This window comes from Mus caroli, chromosome 10 (genome assembly GCF_900094665.2).
Source record: "Mus caroli chromosome 10, CAROLI_EIJ_v1.1, whole genome shotgun sequence".
Lineage (NCBI taxonomy): Eukaryota > Metazoa > Chordata > Mammalia > Rodentia > Muridae > Mus > Mus caroli.
The window spans coordinates 95,770,571-95,795,180 of NC_034579.1; the positions used below are offsets into that span (position 1 = coordinate 95,770,571).

Below are 24,610 nucleotides of genomic sequence, written 5' to 3' on the forward strand. Positions count from 1 at the left end.
AACTTTAAACCTAAAAAGGGATTTAAACAATCCTTGAGGAGTCCTAGATATTCTTGAAGAGATGACAGATGATCAGCATTTTATCCAGGAAAACAGATTATAGGTTAAAGGGCTCTGAATCTTGAAGTATACTAACTGCATTTGAAAAATAGCAGTTGATCATGGAGGCTGCTGTTGCAGAAAGGTCAATTAGAATAGACTGTATCTCTGAGAAACCTGTTAAATCAAATAGAGAATGGGAGAATTTATGTGGTCTGATTTTTGAGACAGTGAAAACCCAATGAGCTCTACATCAAAAACAATTTCACTAGGATTGTCTTTTAGAATATTATTTGGTCAGTGGAGCCACAGGGTTCAGTAACCTAATAGAAGAAGGAGAGACTGGAAGGAAAAGAAAGGTGAGTTTTGTGTAAACAGAAGCATTGCTTAGTGGCTAGATGCCACTAAATGCAGGGAGCAAAAGCTGCCAAAAGTTGATCGCGAGGGTAAGGAGCGTTTGACTGTCACAATGAATGCTGTCAGGTCACAAAGAATAATCAAGGTGTTATTCTTTTCTTCCAAATTCAGGCCAATGCCAAAGTTTGAAGACTCCTAATTGCCATGGCGAATCTGAGCAAAGAAATATGCTCACAAGAATATGATCGTGTCACATTGGCATACATAGTGAATTTTGACTCCCCCCATTCATAAGAATCCTGTGTAGTTTTACTACAAATATTACATACATCTGTGTTAGAGGAATGTTCAGCTGATTCTTACAGGCAGGTGTAGCTCTCGCAATTAATGCTAAGCTGTGTCATTCTCCAAGTATATCTAGTAAGATTCTCTGCCTACATATATAGTACAGGCACAGTGAATCTGTATCCTTACGTTTAGTAGACCATGGGTTTGCATTATTTTTATGCATATTCTTCCAAAGAGTTGGCTCTGTGAGGCCAAAACATTAATCATAGCACAGAAGATATTTTAGTAGCAGGCGATTTCTAAATTAATACTTTCTATAAGTGTCAAAACAGTAGCTATACTTTGAATGAAGAACCACTCCTACCCTAGACATTAGTAATGGTTATCATATCAGAGCATGCTAGTAGGCACAGATTTTAAAAAAAAATGAAAAAATGTAAGTCTTTGAAAAGCAACTAATGCATGCCTACCTCTTGTCAACAGTGAATAAACAGTAGGGATACAATTTTAAGCCTAAATAAACATAGTCTTTTTTTCTTCCAGGTAGGTAAGAAATGTATTAAATAATTCCAAATACTTAACAATGAAGTGAGAATACTGACAGTAAAGAAACAAGGTAGTGTGTGTGTGTGTGTGTGTGTGTGTATGCATGCGCACATGCAAGCACACTTACATGCATGCAGTTTCAAATTCTAAGGCCTGTAGTGAAGGAAAATACCCTTTCAAAAGCACATTTATGTCTAATTCTGTGCTATGGTGAGTCCTGAACAATTTGGGTCCTCAAACCCTTGCTAGGTGCAGTGCTGGAATGAAGAAAGGAGGCACACACAGGTACAATAAGAAAGCTGTGAATGGGAGGGTTTCTCTGACCACTACCATAGCAACCTGTAACCTTAGTATGTGTTACATACAGTAAAGGGAAAGGGTTTAGCTAGTGTGGGTAGAGGGTCTCTGTTGGTGAACAGTATGAGTCTGTATATACCCAGGGGATGAAACCACACTTGCAAGTAATTAAACACACTGATGAATCATTCATAAACATGAACTTTCAAGGAATGCTTTGAAAGCTTTTTCCGTCACTCTTCATGGGCATGGCCAGTATGCATAACAGCTTTGCTAATTCCTCATGAGCAAAACTCAATGATGGTAGAGTCCTTGTCAGGCCATATTCACACCCATGTTAAAACATATGTTCACTCAGGATTACTGCCAGACAGGGATTTTCCCACTCCCTAAACATCCCCTTTCTTATTTATTGGATGTTCTTGATGAATCTTCACACTTAGTTCAAAGGTAACTTGTTGCAATACTTGCAACTGGACTGCAATAATGATAAGAATGAACAAGATAGCAACCATCATATCCTACCAAAATGAAGACCCACTTGCTCACTGCTTCCTCTGATACCTACCGAACTCAGTCCATTTCTCCAGACAAATGTCCATCTACATGCAGGAACTACTCACATATTTCTCTGACTCTAGTTCATTCTGTGGATTATTTAGACCCAGAAGAATAACACCCAGGGTTAATCTGACCTTTTGTTACTGATGTTGTTAAATTTTTATCAGCTAATTATTTAAAAGAATCCAGTTTTATAAATCATAACATTTTAGGTATATATATATATATATATATATATATATATATATATATAATGTGGAATGGCTACATGAACCTAAATAATGCATGTATTAACTAAAATCTAAAATGCTTATGATTTTATTCTCTTCAGAGTACAGGAAGTTTTTGTAGCTGTGGCGAACCTGCCATATAATAAATCTCTTAAAATTATCCCTCAAGTCCAGCTAATATCTTGCATCATTTGCTGAGCATCTCCCCTATTGAACAACCCCATGTCACTTCCTGATAACTTTGCTTTTTCTGGATGCCTCATACAAATGAAATCATTACACTCACCATTTGAGAAATAAAACTATTTTCTCTTTTCATTCAAGGGTGACTTCCAAGCATGGTGGTTGGATAGAGATCTTACCTTTACCATCCCTTTACCCATCCATTCATAGATAAATATGTAGGATGACTCTCTGGGTTATTTTTAATAATGTGCCAATGAATATGGGATGGGAAATATCTCTTCAGTGTACTCATTCTTTCATTAATTATGTTATTTATTAACATCCTAAATGCTGCCACCCCTTATGGTCTCCCCTCTCAGAGTTCTTCTTTCCCCACATCTTCCATCCCCTTCACCTCTGAGACTTTCCCTTCCAGGTATCCCTCTACCCAAGGGCATTAAGGATTAATCACCTCCTCTCTCACTGAGGCCAAACAAGGCAGCCTTCTGCTACATATGTGCCTGGGGTCTTAGACCAGCCCATGTATGATCTTTGGTTGGTGATCCAGTCTCTGGGAGTTCCTGGAGGTCTAGGTGAGTTGACACTGTTGGTCTTCATGTAGGGTTGCAACCCTTTTCAGTTCCTTCAATCCTTCCCAAAACTCTTCAATAAGGATCCCCATCCTCTGTCCAATGCTTGACTGTGGGTATCTGTATAGGTCTCAGTCAGCTGCTGTGTAGAGCCTCTCAGAGGACAGCTCCTGCCACATAATATCAATAAAAGTGTCAGCGATTCATGCCTGCCCATGGAATGGATCCCAAATTTGACCATTCACTGAGGGTCCTGTCTGCCTACTGAAGGTGGTCTCTTCAGGTTCCATGTCTCCACTGTTAGGTATTTTGATTAAGGTCGCCTGAATTGAGTCCTGGGAGCCTCCCCCATCCCAGATATCTCAGACTTCCTAGAGATTTCCCTCACACCCTTGCCTGGTAGCTGCATATTTCCATTGATTCTCTTGGCCCAGTGGGTCTCTCTCCTGTCTCTCTCCCATACAGGATCCTGCCACCTATTCCCCCCTCCCTTTTCCCACACAGGTCCCTCCCTCCTTTTACCTCCCATGACTATTTTGTTCTCCCTTCTAAGTTGAATTTAATCCTCCTTTGGGCCTTCCTTCTTGTTTATCTTCTTTGTGTCTGTAGAGTTTACTGTAAAGTACTCTGTATTTTTTGGCTAATATCCACCTCTCAGTGAGTAAATACCATACATATCCCATTGGGTCTGGTTTACCTCACTCAGGATGTTACTTTTTAGTTTCATCCATTTACCTGCAAAATTCATGATGTCCTTGCTTTTATTAGCTGAATTATATTCCACTGTGTAAATGAACCACATTTTCTGTATCTATTCTTTGGATGTGGGACATCAGAAAATTGGAAATTGTTCTACCTGAAGAATCATCTATACCACTCCTGGCCATATACCCAAAGAAGCTCCACCATACCCCAGTGATGCATACTCCACTATGTTCAGCCAGAAGCTGGGAACAACCCAGATGTCCCTCAACTAATTTTTTGAAATTGTAAATGTTTATTAGAACTATTGAATCATTTGCTCACCGTATTTTCAAATTGTTAGGACCCTCCATAATGTTCTCCTTAGCAGTTATACTAGTGACATTACCCACATTATACTAGGATTCACTTTCCTCTACATCTTCTCTAACATATCATTTTATCATTTTATGTGACCATTTTATCATTTCCAAGTTGATGAGATGTAATATTTTATAATAGATTTAATCTGAATTTCTCTAATTATCAGTGATGTTGAGTATTTCTCTATATGTCTATTGATAATTTGTGTGTTTTCTTAGAGAAATGCCTAGGCATGACTTTTTAATTTATATTTTAATTAGATTAATTTCTTTCATGCTGCTGAGGATAAATTGTCTGGAAACATTCTCTGTTATCGACTTTTGTTTTTATCTCATTGATTGGGAACTTTGTTGTACAGAAGACTTTATATTTGACCTAACTCAATTTATATTATTTTTGATTTTGTTCTCTATGCTTTTGAGATTTTATATAAGAAATCCCTCTTAGGATCAATGGAGCTTCACGGTTTCTAGTTTTAAAGAAGTTGGGTATTGGAACCCTCTCTTATTTGGCATTTCTATATACTAATACAAAGAATTTAGGCTAGTGTCACAGATAAACCTGTGCAGAAAACCCTACTTCAAATAATGAGAAGCTAAACCCTGCTCAATCAAAGAACAAAACAGTATGTTTCAATTGGAAATGCTTGATGATCTTTAATTTACATTTTATTCATCTATCTACCCTACAGTGAATGGAATGTTTACGACTGATCTAGTAGATTTACTTACAAAATACAATGAAATAATATTCTAGTGACTATGGCTCCTTGTAAGCTTTATTTTAAAAAATGGACATAGAACTACTCATATCTTTTAAAAGTCATTTGAAACAACAGTAGACATTCACACATATAGACTGATGAAAGTTGGGAAGGAACTCTCTTCATTGTTCCCCAAAGATCTTTTACTTTGCTTGGCTGACTTTGCAACTGCAGTAAAGTGCAGCGAGACTCCAGTAAAAAGAAATAAAGTGAACTCTTTGCTTCGCCGTACCTTTGCTGTGGTTTGCATTTCACCACTGGCTTATAGAGATGGAATCTATTACTTGGCAGATGCCGCTTGCACAAATGAAAGATAAATTTTTCTTGTAGATAGGACAGATCACTGAGACTCATAAAATATTAATGATGAAAGCTCTGGGAATTAGATATATCCCTGACTATAGGTTTTTCTTGACAGTGAGGCAAAGTCAGTTTAACCCATTTTTCTTCCTGTAAGATCCACATCAAGAATGATATGGGAGGAAAGGAATACAAGATTTAAGAGTCCGATGAGCATAGATTTTTGAGAAAGGTAATCTTTCTGTCTTTCATTTTCTATCATGTTTTGTGTTGCTTATCTGCTGTAAATTCTGCTGGGTGATACAGCATGGTCGATGTGATGCCTGAAGCAATTCAAGCGCTCAGGGGGGGACAAGTTTTTGGCAAGAATACAGGAAGTACTTGTTTCTTCATGTAACATGTAACAATAAGCAAAATTCATTGCATAGAATTGTACACCAAAATTAGTATTCAATGTTAATTTTTTATTAGTATATATACAAAGTAATGAGTTTCATTATAGCATTTTCATACAAATGTGTCATTATACTTTTTCTCTAAATTTTCCCTAACATACAGTTTCCCTCTGTCTCTACTACCATCCATGTGATGGTTTCTTATTCCACCAATAAATGCCCCACTCCCTATTCCATCTCACAAATATTTCTTTATTCAGATGATCATGTTTGAATATGCATGTAAATGTGCTTAAGTATTAATAAGTGACATCACTTCTACTTGTTTAGTTTTCATGAATTGTTGAAAGTGCCAAAATTAGAACAAATTTATAATGCATTTTTTACCATTTTTTTGTTGGTAGGGAGCAATTATCATTATTGTGAATCATTTTGAACATATTTATTCAAGTTTTATACAAAACATTTACATCACTAAGAAACTAAAGTTGATAGAACTATTCTATTATGAAAAATTTATTAAGTTATATGTTTTGAGCATCTATTTGACTCGAGATAATGGGGAGACATTGAGGGTTGCAAGGGGCACAACAAAGAAAGATCTTTCTTAACTTTTTGTCACAAAGGTAGGACATGGTGCAGATTTGGAAACTTCAGCTTTTAATGCTAGCTAACCTTGTTTCAGAGTACTGAGATCTTAAGGGTTCAACTACCTAATAGAATGAGGCAAAAGGTGAATGGATTCAAAAGTCCAGAGGCTAGAAATACACTATTGACATAGCCCTCTAAGTGGTTTCTACTCTAAGGGAAGGTCTAGTCCCAAGAGCACACTGACCTATAGGAGCTGAGGTCTTATAGGTTAAAAATATATCAACGCACAGGCTCCTAGTCTATAAGTATAGTCAAATGAACTACAGTTCATTTTGACTCATTCTCAGTTTTCTTGTATCTTTTCATGCCTCAGGAAACTTGCTATAGCTCAGATATTAGTGCTGTTTAATGATCTCTCATTACAGCTAGTATTATCTCTCTATGCAGCTTTTTGATATCAGGAGTGATCCACATAACCTGTTGGTTGACCTAAAACATAGCATTTCACTATATTAAATCTACAAATACTGATGTCTGGGTCAATGGACAGCAGGTAGAGGACTTTCTACCAAAAGTAACAACACGAACCGCCATATTCGCAAACACTTTTATCTTAATCAGATGTCTAAAAGTACAGATAACTGGGGAAACAAACAACAAATAAACTATAACAACAAAACTACAGAGCGATCACAGAGCTGACCCCATTCAAAATCAAAGCTAACATCCTGATCCTGGCTATTCACAGAAGGATAGTTTTCATCTGATAGTGGGCAAACCTTCATAACACAAGAAAAGTTTACCACTGAATTTCATACACAGACAGTCATGTAGGCACCCAGATAAAAACAGACAATGTTTTTATTTTTTTATAAATCCAGATTTTATTCCCCTCCCGGTCCACCCTCTGACTGTCCCATATTCCTTACAACCTCCCTGACCCCCTGTCTCCACAAGGATGTCCCCACCCCCTACCCCACCATCCCTCTAAACTCCGTGGGGCCTCCAGTCTCATGAGGGTGAGGTGCACCATCTCTGACTAAACCCAGATCCAGCAGTACTCTGCTGTATTTGGGGGGGGGGGCTCATCAGTTGGTGCATACTGCCTGTTTGGTGGTCCAGTTTCTGAGAGATCATGCATAGGGTTCCAATTTAATTGAGACTGCTGGTCTTCCTGCATAATCGCCCTCCTCCTCAACTTCTTCCAGCTTTCCCTTATCCAACACCGATGTCAGCAGCTTCTGTTCATTGGTTAGGTGCAAATATCTGCGTCTGACTCTTTCAGCTGCTTGTTGGATCTTTCAGAGGGCAATGACGATAAGTCCCTTTTTTGTGAGTGCTACATAGCCCCAGTAACAGTGTCAGGACTTGGAGCCTCCCCTTGAGCTGGATCACACTTTGGGTCTGTTGCTGGACCTTCTTTTTCTCAGGTTCCTCTCCATTTCCATCCCTGCAGTCATTTCAGACAGGAACAATTATTTTGGTCAGAGTTTTGACTGTGGAATGGCAATCACATCCCTCACTTGATGCTCTGTATTTCTGCTGGAAGTGGGCTATACAAGTTCCCTCTCCGCAATGCAGGGCATTTCATCTAAGGTCCCTTTCTTTGAGTTCTGAGAGTCTCTCACCTCCCATATTTCTCATACATTCTGCAGGGTCCCCCCAACCTCCTACCTCCAGAGGTTGCCTGTTTCCATTCTTTCTGCTGGCCCTAAGGGATTTCAGTCCTTCCCCCACACACTCAATACCAGATCATGTTCCCTTCTCTGCCACCCCCATCCCGTCCCTCCCTCCCCCTTGTGGTTGGACTTTCCTTCAGGCTTTGCTCCACACTTCGTATCTGTATCTTTTCCCATTGGTATTTGTTCCCCCACCTAAGAAGGACTGAAGCATCCACACTTTTGTCTTCCTTCTTGAGCTTATGTGGTCTGCGAATTGTATCTTGGTTTTTCGAAGCTGTTGGGATAATATCCATTTATCACTGAGTGTATACCTTGTGTGTCATTTTGTGATTGGGTTGCCTCACTCAGGATGATATTTGCTAGTTTAATTCATTAGCCTAAAAATTTCATAAAGTCATTGTTTTAGCATGTGACTAGTATTCCATTGTGTAAATGTATCACATTTTCTGTATCCATTCCTCTGTTGAAGTACATCTGGGTTCTTTCCAACTTCTGGCTAATATAAATATGGCTGTGATGAACAGGATGGAGCATGTGTCCTTATTACATGCTGAAGCATCTTTTGGGTATATGCCCAGGAGTGGTATAGCTGGGTCTTCAGGTAATACTATGTCCAATTTTCTGAGGAATTGTGAGACTGATTTCCATAGTGGTTGTACCAGCTTGCTATCCCACCAACAATAGAGGAGAGTTCTTCTTTCTCCACATCCTTGACAGCATCTGCTGTCACTTGCACTTTTGATATTAGCCATTCTGACTGGTATGGGGTGGAATCTCAGGGTTGTTTTGATTTATATTTCCCTGATGACTAAGGATGTTGAACATTTCTTTAGGTGCTTCTCAGCCACTCAGTATTCCCCAGNTGAGAATTCTTTGTTTAGCTCTGAACCATGTTTTTAATAGGGTTATTTGGCTCTCTGGAGTTAACCCTCTTGAGTAGTTTGTGTAAGTTGGATATTAGCTCTCTATCAGCTGTAAAATTGTAAAAGATCTTTTCCCAATCAGTCTGTTGCCATTTTGTCCTATTGACAATGTCCTTTGCCTTACAGAAGCATAGGAATATTAGGAGGTCCCATTTGTAGACTCTCGATCTTAGAGCACAATTCTGAATATCTATGCTCCAAATGCAAGGACACCCACATTCATAAAAGAAACTTTATTAAAGCTCAAAGCATACATTGCACCTCACACAATAATAGAGGGAGACTTCAAGACCCCACTCTCATAAATGGACATATAATGGAAACAGAAACTAAACAGAGACACAGTGAAACTAACACCGGCATTCAATAAAAGGGTAAACTGAACACAACTGAATGGTCCCACTCCCCACCCCACCTGACCTCTAAATTCCCTGGGGCCTCCAGTCTCTTGAAGGTTAGGTGCATTATCTCTGAATGAACACAGGCCCAGAAGTCTTCTACTATATGTGTGTTGGGGATTGCAAATCAGATGGTATATGCTGTCTGTTTGGTATTCCACTGTTTGAGAGATCTCGGGGTTCAGATTAATTGAGACTACTGACCCACTTATAGGATTGCTCTTCTCCTCAACTTCTTTCAGCATTCCCTAATTCAACCACAGGGGTCAGCTGCTTCTGTCCATTGGTTGGGGGAAAATATCTGCATGTGACAATTTCAGCTGCTTGTTGGGTCTTTTAGAGGGCAGTCATGATAAATCACTTTTGTGAGCACTCCATAGCCTCAGTAATACTATCAGGCTTTGGGACCTCTCCTTGAGCTGGATTCCACTTTGGACCTGTAGCTGGACCTTCTTTTCCTAGGGCTCCTCTCCATTTCCATCCCTATAATTATTTCAGACAGGAACAATTATGGGTCAGAGTTTTGACTGTGGGATGGCAACCCGATCCCTCACTCGATGTCCTGTCTTCCTGCTGGAGGTGGGCTCTATAAGTACCCTCTCTCTACTGTCAGACATTTCATCTAAGGTCCCTCCCTTTGAGTCCTAAGAGTCTCTTACCTCCAAGGTCTCTGGTACATTCTGGAGTGTCCCCCAACCTACTACCTCCTTAGGTTGCCTGTTTCCATTCTTTCTGCTGGCCCTCAGGGATTCAGTTTTATTGCCTCACCCAATACTAGATCAGGTTTCCCTTCCACTCCCCTCCCCTCCTCCCCCAGAACTCCTCCATTTTCCCTCTCAGGTCCCTCCCTCCCTCTCCACATGTGATTACTTTCTTCTCTCTCCCAAGTGGGACTAAGGCATCCTTTAATCTTGTCGAGCTTTTCAGTTCTGTGAACTTGTCTTGGGTATTCTGTACATTTTTTTTGCTAATGTCCACTTATTAGTGAGTTTATACCATGTATGTCCTTTTGGGTCTGAGTTACGTCGCTCAGGATGATATTTTCTAGTTCCATCCATTTGTCTGCAAAACTCAGTATGTCCTCATTCTTTATAGCTGATTAGTATTCCATTGTGTAAGTGAACCACTTAATCCTCAAGAGACAGGATGCCCTGGGGAGTTTAAAGGTCAAGTGGGGGGGGGGCATCCACGGAGATGGATTTGGGTGGGAAGGAGGTGTGAGATGTGGAGTTTTGATGAGGGGATGGGGAATGGAAAATGAAGTGTAAAAAGTAAATTAAAAATAAAATTAGAAATAAATAAGCAAGTAATTTTAAAAAGAATACATTTAAGTCTCAATATATCATTAGTTACCAAAAAATATTAGAAACTTGTTAGCCCACTGAAAATAATAATGTAACTCAAATGAAGAATTATAACAACATGTTTTGAACCTATTATGGAAGTTCTTGTTTCCCTGATTTCTTTTTTAGTATTTTATCATTTGTACAGAAGAAAGCTATCAGGATATTTTGGGTGTATTTTTATATCTTGCTAATTTGCTGAAAGCATTTATCATCTGTAGAAAATTTTCAATGAAGTTCTGAGGTTCTTTTACATGTAAAATCATTTACAAAGGAAGATAGTGTGACTTCTTTCTTTCTTATCTATGCATTTGATCTCCTTCATTTGTCTTATTGTGCCACCTAAGACCTCAACTACTCTATTGAATAGGTATAAAAACACAGATATCCATATCTTGTTCCTGATTTTGGTGGTAATGATTTGAGTTTCCCCCCATCTAAGTTGATGCTGGATTCAGGCTTACAATAATTCCCTTTATTATGTTAAGGTATATCCCCTGTATCCTTAGTCTCTCCAGGACATTTTAAATGAAGGAGTGGTGAAATTTGTCAAAGGATTTTTCTGCACTTAATTGCATGGTCATGCAACATATATCATCAATCAATGAGAAGCCAAGCTAGTGCCCAATGAGAATCCTCCTTCCTCTTTGACCAGAATTCCTAATATTGTACAGTACTCTGCAGACAACTGTAGGAAGCAGGAAGTCATTAATATCATCTAGTTCAAAGTTGGCAGAGACCAGACTGCAAGATACAATGTCAACAAAACTTTAGCAATATTATAAAAACAAAGAATACTCAAAGTTAGAAACGATAGAAGAGATAGAAGAGTTGATTCTTCAGAGAGACAGAGTGTTTTTTAAAACTACTTAGAACTATACAGGAACCATGGGAAAACGTAGCCAGAATGTATTGATCCATGAAAAGAAAACAAAAAACAAAAAACAAAAACAGCATTCTGAAGCAAACCAAGAATAAGGAAAAAAAATGTGGGACAAGAGAGATGGCTCAGTGGTTAAGAGAATTTACTTCACTTTCAAAAGACAGGACTTGTCCCCTACCACCCTTAATAGACACCTTTCGATATTAAAATAGTAACAAATTAAAAACTACAGGCAGTTTATGAATGTTTTAATCTTGGCTTCAGGTGATCCAACACACTCTTCTGGCATCTGTGGGCATCCTCACTCATGTTTGCACAGCCAGACAGGAACTCATATGTCAATGCATAAACCAAAAATAATAATAAACATAAAACAGCACAATTGGACTCATAAATCTTCCCTAAACAAATCAAATCAATCAAGGCAAGGACAGCTGGCTGTTACTGTTGAATTAAATCAGTTTTTTTAAAAAAAGTGTTTACTAGGTTTTTTTGCAAGCGATTATAAAAAATAATATAGAGAAGATTCCTTAAAACTCATTCTGAAACAAATATTGCCATCTGACAAAACCATACAAAGGTGTAACAACCCCCAACCACACAATAAAGGTAGAGTAAATAAATATAGAAGCAAGTATGCTCAACAAAAAATTGCAACAAACTAAATCCACAGCATATCATAATGATACAATGCCAAGACTATTTAAGCCGTATCCAGGGACGCAAGGATGTTTCAATAGAATCAAAGCAATAATCATGAATAAAGATGCAGAATAAATGATAGAATCTCAGAATCATCTCAATATTTGTAAAAATAATATCACTTAGCAAAATATAACAATTATGTTCATAAAACTCTGAAGCAAACATACATAAAAAGGACAAGTCCTTCATCTCATAATAAGCACTCAGATAAACTCACACTGAGCAGAAACACACTACAGTTTTCTTTCCTGTTAACTAAAGAGATGCCATTAAGCACACTGGATAATAACTATCTGTAACTCCAGTTCCAGGGAGCTGCAATGCTCTCTTCTGGCCTCCATATGCATCAGATAGATGCGTGGTCATTAGACTTACATTTAGGGAAAAACACCCATGTATATAAAATAAAAATAATAGAGTTTTAAAATTTGTGGGATTTTGTGACCTAAAATAATATGAATATGTTCACTTTTGCTGCAGTTATTCAACTTAGAAGTGAAAGTCCTGGTCAAATCAATTAGACAAAATGGGGGAAGGGATTAAGCTTAACAATAGGACTTCTGGCTTTGACAATAGGACTTCTGGCTGTTACTGTTGAATTAAATATCAGGTTTTTTTTTTTTAAGTTTACTAGGTTTTTTTTTTTCAAGCTATTATACAAAATAACATAGAGAAGACTTCTTTATACTCATTCTGAAACAAATGTCACTATTCAACAAAACCATACAAAGGTGTACTGTCAAAAGTCAAACTCTTCCTGTTGTAAATAGATAGTATTATCTGTTATAAATACAATTCTACAGAATTAGTTCCCTTTAGAGTTAGCAAAGTTTAAGGTTTTGGTTTTTTTTAAAAAATGAGCACATAAAACCAGCAGTGTTTCTTCATACTGATAATGAAGAAGCTGAAGAGAAACCAAATGCATCATTTACAAAGTCATAAAAATTAATACCTGAAAATAAATTTGACAAGGAGTGAATGACCTCTCTCATGTGATAAATGAGTTTACAAGAAAGTCAGACAAAATAAAAAATATCCTATGTTTATGAATTAGAAAAATAAACATTGTTAAGGTGTCCAGGTTATTCAAGCAATGTCTATATTCAATGCAAAACTCACAAAATATTAATGACAGTTTTAGCAGAGCAAAAACTACAATTCTAAAATATTAAGGGACCACACAAGTTCATGGTTAGACTAAGACTTCTGAGCAATAAAAGCAAAGGTGAAAGCCATTCGTACACTGGTCTTTAATAACATAGAAATCACAGTAGTGAAATAAATAGATAGGCAAGCCCAATAAAATAGGGTATAGAATCAAGAAATGGATGTATATATTTATAGCTACAAACTATGGGATTTTTTCTCCCTTCCCCTCCTCTAAATCCCCTTGTCCACCTATGGTATCTTGAATGAGAATGTCTTCCATAAACTCAGGCGTTTGAGAACTAAGTTGCTAGTAGATAAAGCTCTTTGGGTCACTCATTGTTAGGTACATCTTTAGAAAGTGTGGTCTTGCTGGAGGAAGTATGTCCCTGAGAAATGTGGTTTTGAGAGTCCAGTAGCCTCTTAACATTCTCAGTGCATTCTGTTTCATGCTTGAAATTCAAGATGTGGCCTTATGTTTTTTTGTTCGCACTCTCATATCTTTGCTCTATCATCATTGAATTTAACCCTCTGGAAACTTAAGTCCAAGTAAACTCTTCTCTAAGTTGCCTTCGTCATGATGTTTTATCATACCAATTAGAACAGTAACTAGGATGTTTGCCAAAATATTCCTTTCCCAGCTTCGTGTCTCTTTTACAAATCACACTAAGTGAGTCATGCCCAGATGTGCAAGGGCCATCCACTAGAACATGGGACTTATACATGTTCCCATAGCCTCAAAAAATTATTCTCAGTTAGCAACTATGAACTGCCAATAGTCCCAAAATAAGTGGTGTAGCCTAGATATCATCTACTGTATCCAAATCAGAATTCTGACAGTGTAATTTTTCCTCCTTTTTCTATTGTTCAAGAAGAAAATTTATACATATAAAGTGTTATGGTCAAATCCATCACTAATTCCCACCCCTGAAATTCTTCCTTTGTCCTCCTTGCTATATATCTCTCCCAACATTACAGAGGTTTTTTCATCTGTAACATCTACTTAGTGCTCTTTTATTAAAGTGCATGCATGGTTGTAGGGCATGGACCATCAAGGGTCACATCCATGAAGAAAACCTCAAGTAGCTTTATTTTATTTCTTTTATTTATTTATTTTATTTTAATATGTAGAATAAGGTTCATTATTTTTCCTTTATTTAATCCAGTATTTGCTTTCAGGTATGTCACCCCTCAAGTACAATCATGTGATAAATTCTCCAAGTACATAGAATTATCTCTCAATATCCATTCATATAACATTAAAAGTTCTGAATGTTGTATAATAAAACATGTTTCCCACTGTTGATATTCGTACAAGCATGTAACTGTAGACATTTCCATCCATGCCCTAGTTTCTGAATAACAAATACGAGGCTAATTTATGTATGAATAAATGCTTAGGCCATGATCTTGGGCTTATTCCTTGATTAGCTCATTAGATATATAACACAATTATTCTATTCTATGTCTGCCAGCAGCTTGTTAGTTACTCCTCAGTTTTTTATATATCCAACTGCCTGAGAGGTCAGGTGGTGAAGTTCCTTCCTTCTTGACTCATTCCCACAGTGTTATCTCTCTCTGCTGGATATCCCACCTTCTGTTTCCTCTCTGAGCTAATAGGTCATCAGCTTTTTATTGACAGGTGGACGTTTCAACATGTTACATAGGAGAAGAATAAATGGCCATATTCTATATAGTGATCATGAAATACTACTGTGAAAATGAGATGCTAAAATTCATGTGTATATGAATGATTGTGATGAGAAGGAGGAGGAGGAGGATTGGAAATGGTCTACTAAAGATCCAGGTCTGTTATAAATCATTTGACCTTGAAAGAGAATGATATTCTAAAAGCAAATGAGTTTATCTTAACTCATAAGCATGGGCTAAAAGAAGTCAATGGAGACACCATTGTAGATAACTAAGACCATAGGGACTTTACCAATGACTATGGCCTTTATGTGGACTTTACAAATTACAAAATAATATATGCTTGAAATTTTATTGAAGAAAACAACATCTTTGCTCCTTATAAGAGATACATTAACAATTCTGAGCAGTAGTGGATTTTTAGGAATATAAAAGCTACTTTTATGTATATAAGAAAGCATTAGTGTTAAGCAATGCTATATTTATCTCTTACTCTTCCTTTGGTTAAAGCAAATGCAAAAGACTTTAGAATGAGGCAATCTTTTACAAAATGTGTTCCACATTTTTATTGTAGTATGGCTTTGGTTTTCTTGTGAATGCCCTTGTTAACATAGTCTGGCAGACATTCAATAGCAAACTGTGTTCCGGGCAATGAATTTATAATGTTGTAGCAGGAACAATCTTGTGAACGTTGTAAGCCCTTATAGATGATGGAAAAATCAATATCATGGATAAATTTGTAGCACACTAACCTATGCATTTTTAGGTGAAGAAAAACTCAGTACTATGGACTAAAATTCTTTTCATAGAGAATAAGTGAAATATTTTAAAGTATATTTCATTTATTAGCATAAAGTCAATTATGTTAAAAATAATTATATGTTACATTTATATTGTTATATTACATATAATTTAAATTTTTTGATAACTTTAAATGCATAATTTAATGCAGCAAAAGAAAGTCTTATTATAATAAATTAAGCTAAATGTACCCTTTATTTTGGATCTATTTAAGAATGTAAATAAAAGATGATTGATTCAGTTACATAAAAAATAGCACATTTTATAGAATCTTGTTCCTTTTATCAAAAATGCATCATTTAACTATAGTAGTAATATTGAACTTTCTCTCTTACAGGGTGACAATAGCTTTTATACAGGACAGATTATGTCAGCTTCTTTCTTAAGGTAAGATGGTATTGCACTGCTATGTGTGTATATGTGTGTGTGTGTGTGTGTGTGTGTGTGTGTGTCTGTCTGTCTGTCTGTCTGTCTGTCTGTGTATTTTGTGTGTGTGTGTGTGTGTGTGTGTGTGTGTATTCTATAAATAAAATTTTCTGGTAGTAGCTCCATTTTGCTTATGTTTAGGAATCTGACCATTAATTCTATGTTCATAATCACTTTTGCTCAACTGCATTACTTTCATAATAATTCTGATATTTCTAAGACAGCTCCTGAGTAGATTATATATAGCTTGGTTATTTAATTTAAAAAATATATTATCTATCAAAATAGAGTAATGGGATAAAAATATAATATTGTTAGACATAAAATAAAATATACCTAAAATAAGTAAGCATAGCAAGCATCTCACAGACATATATTAATAACTTAAATTTCCCTAAGAACTCAAATGCATTGTACTTTTCATGAACCTCTAGATTTTTCAGTTGATTTCATGGATAGCTATGCATTGGTATTTAAAAGTTGGTTATCCCTACCAAATAGACTACCAATTAGAAAACCCAAGAGTTTTTGTCTTATAAAGATGCTAACACTTAAAACTTCATTTTTTTCAGATCAGTGTGAATAGAAGTGTTTCTCTTTTTGGATTAAATTCAATGACTACTCTCTGCAAACATTTATTTCAAACTAATTTATGACGAATTTTCAATATTTCCTTCGCAAAGATTTTATGCTTCTATGATTTCTTTCCCTTCCCTAAAGCTAGATCTTTTAAGCACATTAATCTAATAAAACTGTTAAGGTTTGTCAACAGAAAAAAAATGGGTATGACTTTTGTTTGAGTAATTTGGAATAAAGGAGGTAATTTGTGTTTATCTTTAATATTTTATGCTTCTCAAATACCATGAATTTTAATGCTTTTGTGATTCTTCTAATTATCATTATTACATATTTATCATCTACAAAAACAATAGATGGAAATCCTATTTAATTTATGTTCATTGGTGTAGTTAACAATAGAGTTCTTTGAGGTAGGACATGAATAGACATTGGATATGAAAGTACATTTTCACAAGCTGTTTTCTTTTACATTTATATTACTTCCCATCATGCCCTGTAGCAAATACAATCTGATTTTCTCCAAATATTTGAAGTAAATATGATTCATATTTCTTCTTTTTATATCATAGAGCAGAGATCTGTGATTTTATTCCATAATTCTTGCCTGCCTATTACTCCAACTAAGCAAATCTCAGTCAAGAAGGCAATAGCAAAACACTCAACAAAGAACACTAATTGAATAAATGGAGTTGGGTTTCTCAGCCTGACAAAAGAATATTTTCACAAGTGGTAGACATATCAGAATCCAGTATCAGCCCATTGAGCATCTTCATAAACCTATTATTGAAGTAGTGAAATGCGTACTCACTACATCTTGGAAGCAATACTCATACAATTGTCAGAAAACACCATATATGTGCAGAAATAACATATTCCTTCAAGAAAAAGAATGAAAACACATTGTTGCCCTTTCAGCACAAAAACATTTTTGATATTTCTATTCATCTGAAAAGGTTTTGGAGATCCCCAAGAAATCCTTCAAGTACCATTGAAAGAAATGATAACTTAGGGACTCAGTATCGTTTTTCTCAATGAGTCAACGTGTAGCCTAAGCCACTCTTGGTTAGGCTTCAGTGTTCTCATGTGGCCTAGCAATTCATCTGGAAACAGCTACTGAATTGTGAAGTAGATTCCTGCCACAAGGTAACCTTGATTAAGAAGGTTATGACTTCTATTCATGTGTCAACATACTGAATGTTTGACCATGTTACAGAAAAGATACGTTAACCATGGGAGTATTTTTTTAATTCTAAGAGGACATTGTAGACTCTTAATTTTAGTGAGCTTATTTGATGAGATATGGGTTTTTTTTAAATATGTATTAGTGTCTTGCTTGTATGTATGTCTGTGTTGGATCCCCTGGTACTGGAGTTACAGACAGTCATGAGCTAACATGTGCATGCAAGGATTTGAACCTGAGTCCTCTGAAAGAGAAGTCAGTGCTCTTAACCATTGAGCCATCATTTCAGCCTGAGAATATGTTTTAAAAGGAGACTAAGTTCATGGTTGGAAAGCAGGACCCTCTGTATGTTCATGTGTATAAAAAAGCATATATGTATGTGAGTACTCCCACACATACATCTCTCTGTGTATGTAGGCCAGAAATCAAACTCAAATTTCATGTTTCAGAAATGCTATCAATCAACTTTGGAACATGGTCTCTTTATCACCTTGAAGCTCATCCATTAGGTTATATCAATAGTTCTCAACTTCCCTAATGCTGTGACTCTTAACACCTTTCCTCATGTTTTGGTGAACTCAACCATAAAATTATTTTCATTGCTACTTCATAAATGTAATTATGCTGTGAATCATAAAGTAAATATATAAATATATGCAGGATGTCTGATATGTGACCCCAAAGTGGTCATAACCCAGTGGGTGATAGTGTCCATATGTGAGATGCAGAAACTCTGCTGTTTCGGCCTCTGTAACACTGCAGCTCTATGTGTGGTCACTGTACATGACCTTCTTGTGTGAGTTCTACAGATCAAGTACAAGTTCTCACATTTTAAGGCAAACACTATACTAACCAATAGAGCCACCTATTGGACACTAGAATCATACCCTTGAATCATACCCTTCCTTTGTTGTTACACAACAAAGGAAGTCCATGTAATAGAAATAAGGAGGAATACTTCAATGGCAACCTATTGGACACTAGAATCATACCCTTGAATCATACCCTTCCTTTGTTGTTACACAACAAAGGAAGTCCATGTAATAGAAATAAGGAGGAATACTTCAATGGCAACCTATTGGACACTAGAATCATACCCTTGAATCATACCCTTCCTTTGTTGTTACACAACAAAGGAAGTCCATGTAATAGAAATAAGGAGGAATACTTCAATGGCAACTACCCACAGTACTACAATATATGAACAATATATGTCCTTTTTTAAATTGTCTTTGGTTTGTTGAGCTTTACTATATATAATAGAAGTCCGTAGAAACACTTCTAACATATTAGTTCAGCAGTATATGATACATGTTCAACTATACACAGAGCATCACAGTTAAACAAAACCATGGTTATATCAAGGGAATAAAATAAATGAAAATGTGACATTGATGGAAAGTTTGTTATATTTTAAATTTTTTCAGACAGTACAAATACTATTTGATCTGAAAAGACATAAATATCTAGATGTGGCTAAATCTTAATATACTTGAGAAAATAAAAGGTAAGTATCAAAAATTCACCTTCAAGCTAGAGAGGAGGCTCAGCATAGTAATCATGAGGACCTGGGTTGATCATCAGAATCAACAACTCAGAAGTCATGCATTGTGCTTGTAATTGCAGTGCTGGCGGAGTGGAGGGAGAGAATTCCTGAGTCTGGCTTGCTGGACTGCCATCCCAGTACTTGGTGAACTGCAAGCTAGTGAGAGAACCTGTCTGAAAGCACAAGTTGGAAAGCGTCTGAGGAACTGAGAATGTTCTTTAGCCCCCTAGGTGTGAAATCAAACTACAAACATAAATCACACCAACACAAAACGCACACATTCAACCTGATTTTCTTCAGATAATTATGAAATACATATCTGGAACATATTTCATCCTTATAACTAGACAAATACACAAATCAGACTGTTGCTTATAAATCATCAAAAAAACAGCTAGATGCCAGACAAGTAAATATAGTGAACATGATAGGCAACTTTACAGTTTTGACGTTGGTACTTTCCTTCTTCATTGAGACACGTTATTTTGTTGTTGGTGGTCTTTTTTTTTTTTTTACAGTATGTACTACATAAATCTTCACCTAAGGATCATTCAATTAAGAGCAGAATCAATAAAATTTTGCAGCTTTCATTCCCTTTAATGTCTATATCACTGCTCCATAATTAACTCTGGAATAATAGGCATAATGTCAATGAGCAATTAGTGAAATTAGCAAAATGTCAAGAAATTTGAACAGGCAAAACTTAGGAAAAAAAGAATCTTCCCCTACAAGTTGAAGGAGGTTTTAATTAGATCCAAACAATATTGCAATGTGGGAATGAGTTATGACAATGTATTCTATTTTCTACTAGAAACTATTTATCTTAATATTCATCTTTCCTTTGTGGTGCTGGGAGATTTAATCACCCTAGCTTTTCATACTTGGACAAGTCAATACTTTATGAAATCTACAGCATATGAACATAGTAGGTGCTATAATAATGCTCCAGGGATTTTTCATGTTTTACAAACTGTATAGTGATTTGTTTTTAGTATTAATAAATTTAAGATTCACAAATTATTCTCCTCTCCCTTTCTTCTCGCATCCCTTGCTATAAGTTAAGAGTCCTGGATTATCATGCATTACTACATAGAAATAACTTACACAAATTCACTGCAACTAAATAAATATTGCTGTATATGTTCTTCTACACAGGAGTGAGAAGAAAGTTCTAGAAACAATGTGTGAAGAAATGTGTAGGCTATTTTGTTCCAGTTTCACTTTCTGTACTTTACTGTGATCCCGAGAATGAAATAGATGTGAACCTGCTTTTCTCAGTTATCATTACCCTTGGGGTGAACTTATTACTACATTGAATGTGATTGTGTTGTTCACAATGCATGCATTTCCTACATAAGGCTGAAACCAAGTTGATTATATCTGGCACTCAATGGAAAATGCACAATCGTGTATAAGCCAGTAATAATCACTGACCACTACAAATCCAATTTAAGACTCAGTATCAATTTTAGATGTTATATGAAGGTATTATTACTCTGATATTGGAATGGACATGTTAGGTGCTTTTGTTGGTGGCTGAATATAATGGCTACATGCAATACTATAATCTTGTACCCTAAGGACAATTTTGCATCCTTTCAAATATACTACAATGGATGTTGGGAAAGCTTTCGCTAAGCTCAGTCCAATCTTTATAAAATTGAGTTAGTTATGTGCAGTATTTGGCATTGATTTTATTTCCTCTTGGCATAAAGGTCAGTGGATGGTCTTTACCCTTCTTTTCAGCTTGCATGTTCTAACTATGTTTGATTTTATGTCATTTTTGAACTTTAATAAGCAATTAATCATATTTGAGCCACTTCGTCAAATACAGTGACCTCTGTACCACAGTATAATTAGTATTATACAAAGAAGCAATGCATATGTATTTGCTGCATCTAAATCTTGTTCTTTCATTCGCTTGTTTAATGCTTTTAATTTAAAAAATGCTACTTAGGGAAGACTCTCTATTGTGATCTAAATCACCAACTCATATCTCTCTTTAGAATGCAGCAGCCCAGTGTGTTGTTGGTCCAACAGATTCTCAGCAAGCACTTGAAAACTCAGAAAGGTTTTTTTTGTTGTTGTTGTTGTTATTTTCATTCTTGACTTGAGTCTGTTCAGATTGTCATTTATTCTAGGCATTAAATATAGTAAGATACAATAATACAGGACTCAGTATTATAAACCTTGATTCATAGTTGAATGACAGAACCTGGTATAGTAGCAGTTTTCATTTTACAAACACAGGTTGTTTACAACCAAATTTCCTTTTCATCACAATGAGATGTTAAGATTCCAAAACATAAGGATAGATTTGTATAACATGAGTATGGCCAATGCTTTAAGTTGCTAAAACTCTTGTGTGAGATTACACATGAATTACACCATTTACTGTCAAATGTTTTCTTCCTTTAAGGTATGTCATTCATGATTTGATATATGCTTTTTTAAATTTCACTGTGCTATTCTTAATAGGCAAAGAAGCATACGAATAAATCCATGGATCTCTGTAAATAAGAAATGTGTTGACTGTCATTAGATAAATGTTTTTAGACTGCCCCTCAAAACACACACTTTTGAATTTAAGTTAATCTCTAGATATCCTCTTTTCTAAAAATAGCTGTTCCATCTTTTCACTTATAATGTTAAAGAGTGCTACATACACTAATTAAAAATATGAAGAGGCAATCCTGGAAGGAATATAATTGCAGTGTATCTGTCCACAGGGATGCTCCATTGAGTCTAAGGAAACTATCTTCACTCACTTCATGCATAACCATTGAAGAAGATAAACCGCAGATTGTAATAATTCAAGGCCTTTAATAAATATTTAAGAAGTTTCTAGCCTCTATTTTCTTTAGGGAGTTTAGGCTTCTGAAAATTTAAAAACAAAGCAAAGCAAAACAAACAAACAAACAAAAAACAGGAAATTGTGATTACTGAAAGCTGAAGGAGAATGAACTCTAACTCTTGCATATTTAAGAGGATTTGTTGTATTGTTTGGTAGATTTTATCAGAATAGATCTAGGTGAGGTACTTTAGATGTATATAAATGGGCTATTTGGAGCTATGCTAATTGCTTATTAATGACAGCAGATTCAATCCTGCCCTACTATAACCTGGACGTTAACTTTTATTTTCCAAACTCATCTACTTTAGAGCTCTTCCTGCTTTGATCTGATCCACATTTGCCTTAAACTAGGGTGAATTTTAACAAGGCTGGGAAAGCTCTCTCCATGGGCTTATTCCCTTTAATTGATTGACTCAAATGCTAAAGACATAAAACTATGAGGTACCAGTCAATGAACACAAGTTCAATTCTTTTATAGTCACAGAATTGTTTACTCTTTATGTCAAGTGATAAAGAATAGATAAAACCACCCACCCAGTTTGTATTCATGTCAAGAAATCACCGTAAAATTCTGTCACATATAATTTTGATATTGATTAGGCTAATTCATTCCATAGTCTATTTTTCCACAATGTATTGGGCACTAAGGGCTAAATTTGAAATCTTTCAGCCAATGTTTCTATAAGCTCTGTAATAGAAGTGTAAATTCCATAAGATCATTATCTTTGAGTGAGGAAAGAGTTGAAAATTAAACTGATGTGCAACCTGAACCCTTCCAAGCATTTAGCTATATTAATTCAATAAAAAAAATCTTGCAAATCAAGTACTGACATACTATATTTAAATTTTAAAACATGATATTAAAACTATTACTAAAATACATGACCAGCCAGGAGAAAAGTCATAGTGTTTTCGCCAGTGTCCCAGGACTCTATATTCTATCCCTAAAGTTGATATCTCAAAATGAGATGATATTTGAAGCTACCTTGACACATAATTAAGAGTTAGGCAAGCATTCAAGGAGGATGAAATTTTTAGTTATATAGCTGTCTCTTGTGAGGCTATGCCAGTGCCTGGCAAATACAGAAGTGGATGCTCGCACCCACCTATTGGATGGGACACAGGATGGAATGGAGGAGCTAGAGAAAGTACCCAAGGATCTGAAGGGGTCTGCAACCCTATAGGTGGAACAACAATATGAACTAACTAGTACCCCGGAGCTCGTGTCTCTAGCTGCATATGTAGCAGAAGATGGCCTAGTCGGCCATCATTGGGAAGAGAGGCTCCTAGGTCTTGCAAACTCTATATACCCCAGTACAGGGGAACACCAGGGCCAAGAAGTGGGAGTGGGTGGGTAGGGGAGCAGGGAGGAGAGTATAGGGAACTTTCGGGATAACATTTGAAATGTAAATAAAGAAAATATCTAATAAAAAATCTAATAAAAATATTTAAGAAATTAAAAAATATAAAAAGAAATAGCTGTTCATTCTTCTTTGTTGCTTTTTCCACAGTAGACAGGAAATAGAAATGGCCTAGATGTCCAGCAACTGATGAATGGATAATGAAAATGTGATACACTTACACAATGGAATATAATAAAAAATATAATAAAAAAAGAAACAAGTCGTTTCGAATTAGTTTTGAGATAATTAATAAAAGCCGTCTTCAGCGATGATGACACAATGGTTCCCAACACATTTTGATCAAAATATTAATAAGGGATACAGTCTTCTGATTTTGATTAACATTTTTCAACAGTCTAGTCTATGATTGTTTAGAGAATTAAATGTGTAATCTTTACAAAGCACTTAATCTTGTGTCTAGCAAAAGTTGTTGCTATAGTGACCAATAGATGCAAAGGATGGAGACCTTATTCCCATAGGATTTACTACAAGAGAAAAAATAATTTTTGGAAAAAAAAAAAGAAACAAACGTGAACAAAACAATGTCAGAAACTTTTCTGAGATGATGAACAGTGAGGCTCTGGGTGACCCCAAAAGTGATAGAGTAGAATAACTAGGAATCAGCTCAATGTTTGTCAAACCTAACGGTACACTGCTGAAATTCATCAGTCAGGTAGCACTGAAAAGTTGTGCTATTATAATTAGTCAAAATAAAAGGGCAGGATTTAAAACAAATACAGATCACACAAAGTGAGCATACATACATACACACACAGACACACACACACACATGACTGCAGAGAGGGATAAAAAGGGAGGAAGGAGGAAGGGAGGAAAGGGGGAAGAGAGGGAGGGACGGAGGGAGGGAGGGAGGGAGGGACTGAGGGAAGAAGGAAACAGTGAA

At 36.1% G+C, this 24,610-nt stretch overlaps 1 protein-coding gene across 3 annotated transcripts in view; it reads left to right on the forward strand.

The window, feature by feature from the left end:
• Positions 1–24,610, forward strand: part of Mgat4c (MGAT4 family member C) — a 671,730-nt gene that overhangs the window by 614,882 nt on the left and 32,238 nt on the right. For all 3 annotated transcript variants that reach the window (XM_029482261.1, XM_029482259.1, XM_029482260.1), the window contains one exon: positions 16,056–16,105. The gene's annotated coding sequence lies outside the window, so the exon portion shown is untranslated. The remainder of the gene's footprint in view (positions 1–16,055; positions 16,106–24,610) is intronic.